This window comes from Sinohyriopsis cumingii, chromosome 17, assembly GCF_028554795.1.
Source record: "Sinohyriopsis cumingii isolate HCF-2022 chromosome 17, ASM2855479v2, whole genome shotgun sequence".
NCBI classification, from domain to species: Eukaryota; Metazoa; Mollusca; class Bivalvia; order Unionida; family Unionidae; genus Sinohyriopsis; species Sinohyriopsis cumingii.
The window spans coordinates 24,860,614-24,869,860 of NC_142977.1; the positions used below are offsets into that span (position 1 = coordinate 24,860,614).

The 9,247-nt window shown below is 37.0% G+C and overlaps 1 protein-coding gene across 7 annotated transcripts in view; it reads left to right on the forward strand.

The window, feature by feature from the left end:
* LOC149778269 (rap guanine nucleotide exchange factor 1-like) overlaps positions 1 to 4,859 on the forward strand; it is a 170,554-nt gene extending 165,695 nt beyond the window's left edge. For 5 of the 7 annotated variants that reach the window (XM_089939068.1, XM_089939069.1, XM_089939073.1 and 2 more), the window contains one exon: positions 682 to 4,859. The gene's annotated coding sequence lies outside the window, so the exon portion shown is untranslated. The remainder of the gene's footprint in view (positions 1 to 681) is intronic. The other 2 variants (XM_089939072.1, XM_089939071.1) reach the window with 1 other exon arrangement.
* The last annotated feature ends 4,388 nt before the right edge of the window (positions 4,860 to 9,247 follow it).

The following is a 9,247-nucleotide window of genomic DNA, read 5'->3' on the forward strand; positions in this document are numbered from 1 at the left end:
AAAATAATACCTACATCTTCTTTATGGTGGCGCTCACCAGATAATATGTACTTTTGAGAGAGTGACGTATGTAAGGTGAAGTAGTTCACATTTAAAACATGCACAGTGGAGAGAACGTTTGCATACCTCTATGCTACATTAATGTAATGTGGATGATATTTCTTTTGGATATTGTACTTTTGGAAATTTTACATGATTTAAGCACACTGCTAACTAAAATGACTGCTCCCTTGTGTTAAAAAATCAGTCTGAATTAGTCTAAAGTACACTATACATAGCAGCTATTAAAATAGGGAAAATGAATTTTGCCAGACTAGACAATACCAGCTTCTGAAAGTGCAATGAATGAATTACCAAATATATAAAATGTAAAAAAAGTTATCGGCTCTTTTTTATACAATTGACCTCAGAAGTTCAGGAAGTGAAAATGACCAAGTAGAGCTAGCACTTTTTTGAAAGGTACACATTTGAAGTAAGGCCAAGCTGTATACTCTATAACCCATAGTACACCCATCAATCATACACCAAAATAAAGGGAATTAAAGGTTCTTTGCATTATACCTAAGATATACAAGGTCTTTTTTAAATAGCCAGTATAACCAGTGAAGAAAGCCGGGGACATTCTTTTTCTTTAAATTCCTAACCCTATGCAAAATGCGAAACTGTATAGCGCCACCTTAGAGATTTAAAGAGGTCTTGGTTTAGAGGCTTAATTTTAGTGGCTTAAAGAGGCTTAAGTTTAGAGGCTTAATGAGGTCTTGGTTTAGAGACTTAATGAGGCTTAAGTTTAGTGGCCTAATAAGCCACTTAAGTTTAGTGGCTTAAAGAGGCTTAAGTTTAGAGGCTTAATGAGATCTTGGTTTAGAGGCTTAATGAGGCTTAAGTTTAGTGGCCTAATAAGGCTTAAGTTTAGTGGCTTAAAGAGGCTTAAGTTTAGAGGCTTAATGAGGCTTATGTTTTGAGGCTTAATTATGCTTAAGTTTAGTGGCCTAACAAGGCTTATATGTCATTATTAAACTTGCATGTCAGTTTTAAAACAGGCTGACATCTTTGCCTTTGTTGTTTAGACATGCTTAGATAGATGTGGTTGGAAATTTAATTTTTTACTCTTATTTTCAAACACACTGCATGACATCAGTGATATATAGCCAGAATATTTTATGAAGTACATGCTGTTTAATTTGCATCCATCTCCCAACAGTCATGACCCAGATCTTCACTTCCATAATGAATTGGCACATCAGGGTTTACACTGTTACTTTGAAATCATCAGTAAAATGAACAGCTTTCTCTCTGTTCAGCTGCCTGTGCATTGTAGGAATCAGATCTGGTTATGTACTGTTTCCAGACCGCTCTGGTGGCCTAGTGGTTAGAATGCCTGCCTCAGATGCAGGAGGTCATAGGTTCGATCCACGGCCAAGTCATACCAGAGACTTACAAAAATGGTACTAACAGCTGCCTTGCTTGGCGTTCAGCATTAAGAGGTTAGTGATAGGACTGGTCGGCCTGGTGTCAGGATAATGTGACTGGGTGGGACATCATGCTACATGTCTGCAGCATGATGCCCCAGTGCTGGACATCACTATAAATTGCCACAATGCAGACATCGTAGCGACATGGCTGAAAAATTGTTAAAGCTACGTTTAAAAATCAAAATCACACACACTGTTTCCAGATAAGTGTACATGATATAGTCTCCTTCACAGCTGTTCATTGGAGCTAATAAAAGTGGACTTCCATGTAGATAAGGTTGCCTTATAGTGAAATATTTTATATGTACAGCACTCCCTGTCTCATTCATTATAGCATGTTTCCTGTTTTCAGGGATCTTGGATAAAATTTTAGTATATAGTATATAATAAGTCATAATAAGGCAGTTTCACTATAAGGTGGTATACTCTGTGGATCCCATGGAGGGAGTACTGTATTATTACTATTAAATAATGGGATCTTTTGACTGGGACCAGCTTGTATTGAGGTACCTTATGGTACAAAAAAGTACTGTGCATCACATACCATATATACTCCCTTATAAATGGAATCCAACTGCGAAAAGCATAGACCCTGATCTGCTGTTGCATAATCTGATAGTGGATCAGGGTCTAGGTTGTTTGTTCAAATGATTACTCTAAACAAACTCCATATATCTATATCTGCCAATACATTATGTAATGGCACATCTGGGTCTGTGCAGTTTGGCTTGACTTTCAAGCAAGTATGCACGGTAATAGAAATATGGTTTTCACAAGTGGGCTACAATAATTTTAGTTCAGTTTGAGGACAAGAAATTTGCCTTCACAAAATACAAATCAGTGGCTTGCCAAAGAAGGAATAAAAGAAAAAGAATATCTACCAAATGCACAACAGTGTGAGATGGGTGTTATCCATTACTATCAAGGGATAAGGAGATTTATTACTTAAAAGCTAAAAACTGTGAATTGGATTCAAAACAGTTGCTTTAGACCATCAGTATGTTTTTTAACTTAATTTATTGTCTTGTTCATAAGATTTTAGCACATTTTTAATTCCTGCTTATTTACTATTTGAGGATTTTGAAGATACTTAGCAAGTCTATATAAACCTTTAATGTAATTGTTTTTTCATTTTTTTAATCACGACTTTGTTTTTTGCTTTTTTTTTCTCTTCATTTTGCAGAAAACTCTCTCACCTATATGTACACATCAGTGTGTACAATATTTGACAGTAAGAAATAGCTACCTCCGATTTTAAATCGATATTGTTAAGAGTTATCCAAAATATGTAGACAATGATGTTAGAATGATGATAATGCCATGCTGCCACCCACCCTCCATTTTGTACGGCTTTTGATTTTCATAATCATGTAACAAATTGATCTCCATATGCTGTTTTGTGAGCTTCTTTAAATGTATTTCCATGAAACGTCCATATGCTTCACAGGGTTTATTTATTTCAGTGGAAGTCACTGAAACAGGTTAACCATCCAGTACCCTTGTGGAGGTACCATAATTTGTCAGTGATAAAAATTACACCCACCTTTCCCATCCACGAGATTTAGCACAGTCTTAGGTAAGAAAGCCATTCTGATTACACCACCCAAACAAATTTTTCTCCCTCCTCCCCACCCCCCTCAAGATATGGACTTATCATAACAGAAATACATTGAGTTTTAAAGGGTAAAATTGGCACATAATTGTTCATAATAGTTCACCATTAGACATGTTGCTTTTGTTATACAGAATTACTTTTCATTGATGAGAAAATGTCCTACATATTCTTCTCTGCCCTGGTATGATTTTTTCTTAGACCCTCTATGGCTTCTGCCCCTATCTACATCTGACCAAATAAAAGTACAGTATTGCTAAATTTTGCATGAAAATAAGTTCTTTCAGATATGTGTAATTTTTTAAAGCAGCCTTCCATATCTACATGCAGACTTTATTATATCCATTTCCACTCTCATGCTGGCTACTATGAACCCTGCAAGTTTAGTTTGGTAACATAGATAGTTCTGGTGTCATGATTATATATTTGTTGGTTATAGTTATCCCACTCGTGCTTCTATTTTCATGCAGATGAATCCATTTGTGCTTAAAGGAGTGAGCTGTTTCATATTGTTCAGCCAGACGTGATCATAAGCAACTGATTTTTTTCTGTCTCTATTCCCCCTTCCCAAAATTTAGTTGTCCAGCATCCCAGCATGCATTTGGGTGAAACTAGTCGGGATCAAGAATATAGGTTCCAGATTTATGGTTTGGAATTGAGATGTGCAAAGTCGTTCACAGATACGGATAAATTTGATGATACATGGAGATGCAAAAAGTTGGCTGAATATTTTAAAGAATTTAATGGTTATCATCAAATTGTGTTGAGTTAGTCAGGGGTTAATAGGGGTATAGGCCACAAAAGGTGTGGAATAGGGGTGCAAACCACTGAGGGCCTTGAGAAAACTAGCAGGTGCCAATGTTGGTAACTATACTACATATTACCTAGAGTTCAGCAAATCTTGTGAAACAGGTGTGCAATGGGGCTACCAAAACTTGGGTCTAGACGAATATTTGATCAGTTTCAATTAATATCATCATCATTTCTCGCTAATTAGTCCAGCTGCAAAGTGCAGACCCAGGTCTGCTGTCACATAATGCACCAGTAGATCTGGGGATGTGCAATTTGTTAAGAGTAATCAGTAGAACAAAAAGAATAGAACCAGTTCGGACAGCACATTATGTGATGTCATATTAGTGTCTGTGTTGTTGGCAGTTGGACATGTAAGTGAAGTTCTTGTACAGTTTTTCAAGATATACCCGTGCATATATTTCACATAAAGAATTGATGGTGACTCTAGGAAATGGGACAAGATTTTAAAAGCAGTTTCTCTGGTATAAAGAATTTAAGATTTAAGCATGACTACTGGGTTCTTTTCTGGTAGCCTGCCAGACTCTTGTCTGATTTTGGAATATGTTGGACCCTCCTTGACCCAAATCACTCAAATAACTAAGCAAAGAGCAAGAACCGTTTTAATTTAATGATTTATACAGTAAATTCCAGATAGAAATTTGTGCAATTTATATGCACCCATATGACCATAATGTATTGTAGTATTGTTCCCACAGCCCATTTTAAAATTCAGAATTGTGTTAAATCTATTTTGTGATATGTATTCTATGTAGCTTTATATATAATACAGCCGCACATCATGCTTAGTGCAATGTTTAGGAGCAGCTTTGTATGTTTTCTGAGCTTATTTATAAGAAGTGTGAGGCAGTTGTTTCAGGCATGTATAGGGTGTGTGCATGGCATGTGTGACGCTGTGACTATTATTTATAAACTTGTGTGACTATGACTTATACCTGTGACTAAAACAATGTATATCATTGAAATCTGTAGCTTTTTTGTTTTTTACGCCTGTCTTAAGACGGTGTATAATGTTATGACGCATATCCATCCATCCGTTTATGAAACTTTGCAAAGGATATATCTGGACAAGACGGTGAGTCCGATACCAAAAATAGTCAAGGTCGCCCCCACACTTGGATCCACGCCAACATGTTCTTACCATTATGCACTCACTCCATAGCAGCAAAAAGAGGAATATGTATTGTTGACAAACATTGTAGTTGTGCTCAGATGGATGGACCGTTAAGAGAACAGCCTACAGAAATCGGCGATTGCCTTTGCTGTGCACGTTAATAACTGAGGTCTTCGGAATCTAGTCGGGAGTGGCAGATGATGCTATGATATATAAACACCTTTTTACATTGAATGACTTCTCATCTTGATCCGAAATTAACATGATCTTCCAACTGCCTCTGTAGTTTTACTTGAATTGAGACGCTCTATTTGATGTTGCTCGTTCTATTGGACTTTCTTGGTTAAGATCTTAAACGCGTTTCGTTTTTTGGTCTGGAAGAAGCTCAGCATGTCAATACTAGTTTTATAATTGCAGTGAAAGAGTGCAACTGTAGACAATGGATTCGTCTTGAGATGCACGCTGGACAAAGTACACATACGATTTGTCCACATTCTAGGCATTGGAATCAGTCTCCTGTGGAGTTGCATTCTTGACGCTTCATCCCCGGGCAAATACCTGCCTTTTGAGAATGTTTGAAGAATACTTTCGATTTAGGTAGGAACCCGTTCCAGTAGTCCTTGGTTGCAGGAACCTTGGCGATTTTCATTCTCCCTGAAGCTCATTACGAGCCTGTTTACAATATCGGAAGAATATTCACGATATTGGTTGTCAAGCCACTAGTGCTGTGTCGCTTCTCTTTCTTTCCTTTCATTCTCCCTCAAACTCTTGATGTCATTAGAATATTTTTCAGGTTGGTTGTTCAGTTGCATTTTTAGGCTCTTGACCCTCACCATAGTGCATAAAGGTAACACTCCCCCGCAGGTAAAAAAAAAGTAGTGTAATTCTTCATTTGACTCGTTTATAAGCTGAAGCGCCTATTTTTTACTGATGAGCAAAGGAGGCGGTTAAAATTGATGCAGCCACTGAAAAATGATGAGTCTTATCTGCCTTGTACATAAATATCTCACTGGAAGCCGCTGCTTACTACTATACTTGCAAAATGTTGGCAGAGAGAGACTTGGTGATTCCGAAATACTAAAGCGAAACAGATATTGGTGCCGTTTGAACTATGGGGTCTACAGATGCTAAAGACTCGGGATGAAAATGATAAGCCAGTAAACTTATTAGACTGTACCATTATTCTTTAGATTAGTCTTGAGTTTACGCGGTCCAAATAATATCGCAAAATGGGGTGATACAATGATTGGTTTACTGGTATTGGCAGCTGATAATGCCGACGCCGTGTTCAAGGCCTATGCAGATACATGCAATGATAATAAATATCCGAGTCTTCCTTTAAGAACTATGACAATCATTTTTCTTGTTTGATGCGATCGATTTACCAACCGCTGAAGACGGTCCGGTCGCATCAAACAGGCATTTATGTAGCTGTAGTTAGGCCCGTCTCGAATCTTTGCTAATAAAGGCGCCGATGAATTTATCAGAGACGGTTAACATTGAAACGGACGAGGGAATGCTGGCAATTATGTCCGCTCGCTAATCGAATATCTTTCCACCAGGCAGTCGGGAACCGTAATATTCACGTGCTATCCATGAAAGTCAATAGGACCTAGATGCTATGACTAAATTCAATACCGACGAATGAGGAACAAACTGTAAGATAACGGGCTCGGTACCTGCAACAACGTCTGTATATATCACGCTGGTAACACTGCAGACATGAAAGACTATAGCAACTAGTGAAATACGCAACTGGATCTGTAACTGGAACGGTCTTATTTGTGCAAGTTTTAACGTTTTGTTTTTCAAGTATAGTTTAAAGATCTATGATATGGAAATATTAAGGTGCCTCGTCGTAACAAGTTATATCTATGGAATACGTGATCAAAACAACGTCATGACGAGTTATTTCTTTGGAATAAGTTATTAATAACATCGTAACGAATTATTTCTATGGAATACGTGATCAAAACAAGGTCATAACGAGTTAATTCAGTGGAATACATCATCAACACGACATCTTTAACGACCAATTTGCATACTTGGGTTGCTATATTGTGGAAACGTATGTAAGACAACATAGATGTATCAATTAGTCATGTCACATAATCATATCAGCAAATATAAGTCGTTAACCCGTTTTTGTCAAATGAGGTCGACTTAATCACATCTGAAATAGAAATATCTCTAGTCGATGTCAGCTGAATACTTCCAAAATAATGTCAACTCTTTAAACATTGTCTCCACCTACGTCATACACCGTGCATCATATCCTTGGGACATCCTCATGAGAATAGTATCGGAGTACATAATTAACTGTAATCAACTTATTTCACTTTAGTGTTACCATTGTTTCAATATTTGAACTGAAAATGCAAAAAATAATATTCCCTGGCAGTCTGTAAATACTGACAGCATGATAACCATGAAATTCGAAGCTATTCTTTGACGCTTACGTACTCGAGCGGTAAATGTGGCCTCCTCACATTTAAGACGACTTAAGTTGAAAACACAACCAAGCCGCGAATTATTGTTTTCCTTAATGTGATATTTTACTTTGAATTGGGAAGAATTATAATAATGTTTACATTTTCTGTGCGAGTAATCACAAAACACAACAGAATACAAATGATAAACACGAGATCTCGCGGAATCCAATAGGAAATCTGCTCAGTCCGTTATAAAGTATATCTTGCTAGCGAATACTTTTGAGCATAAAATATAAAGAAAAGTTGCTCGTGGGCGAAGCAAAATTTGCTCTTGGATTATATATATATATATATATATATATATATATATATATATATATATATATATATATATATATATATATACACAAACACACCCATATACATCATTGACTCTTCTATAGTTTCTTCTATATAGCTCATTTTATTTCAACAGTCTTTACGATTTTAAAATGGAGGTCCTAGAAGCGGGGACTCAATTTATAGAGCTATGGCTCCAGTTTCATTAAATGTCTCGAAATGTTTCCTGAAATCGAGACTTTCTTGTTTATGGTGTTTCTGATAATACTGGAATTTTGGTGAGCGACAGGTGAGGAACAAAAATTCATGACAAGTTTAATCCTTAACGCCTACTTCATGTTCAGACAAGGGGCCCTGAGTGGCCGAGTGGTCTAACGCGCTCACAGTTTAGGAACATTGCCATCTCACCTCTGTCTGCGTGAGTCTGAGTCTCGAGTTCGGACAATGTGGGTATGTGAGAAAGCTTGCGGGTCGGTGGTTCTTCAGGGGTTTTCCGTGGTTCTTCCTCCACCATTTATACTTGCCGCCATATATAGCCTATCATGTGCTGAAAAGTGGCGTTAAACCCTACAACATGTTCAGTCAGCAGCAATAAATAATGAAAATGAAAATAAAGCCCAACACACAAACGCACAATTATTCCAAACCAGGCATTAAAAATTGATGTTAAGAAATTTCAATTTGAGGAATAAAATTTTAGATGTTTAGTGAAAATCTGTTGAGCATTGTGCCTCCATGTTGCCTTTGTGTTACAGCCAGCTTTTGTTTTCCCGTTACACAATTTTTTTAAATGAGCAATCCCAAGAGGGAATCAGTCTAGACATATCACAAAACACACATGCCATCTATCGACATACAAGAGTGGTGACGTAACAAAAGGAGGAGGGTGTAATCTGATGGAACGGGCTGTTTACGTTTTTTGCACAACTAGTGGCATAAAAAGACAATTCCTCGTTGTCGCACGTTATATTTACTTATCTATGAACAGTCGGCAGGTTGCCAGTTGTTAATGAATAGCTGTTTATTAGTGACCCAAGTGGACTGCTAACCGACAATTTTCGCTTGTTAAGTGAGTCGTTACGTAATGATAGATACATTGAACATTTATCTTCTTGTCTTTTGTGTTATTGTTCTGTTACATGCGAGCTGCCCACACACCGAGATGATTGTTACTGTATCACAGGAAACAAATTCAAATAATCACATCATAAACTAAGTACAGTCTATTTTCATTCCAGTCTTGGTATGTACATCTAATTATATCACTTAAAATGGGATTTATTTTTATACTTGTAGAACATATGATTTACCAGTAATATCCAATTTTATGCCAATGAGTTGGAGAAGTTCTCGTGCCTTTTCGTGATATTAATTCAACTAGTGCGTATTTCAGATTTCAGTCATATCTATGAACTTATATTGTGATGAACTGAACGCATATAAAGTTTTAGTCACCAATATTCTTCTT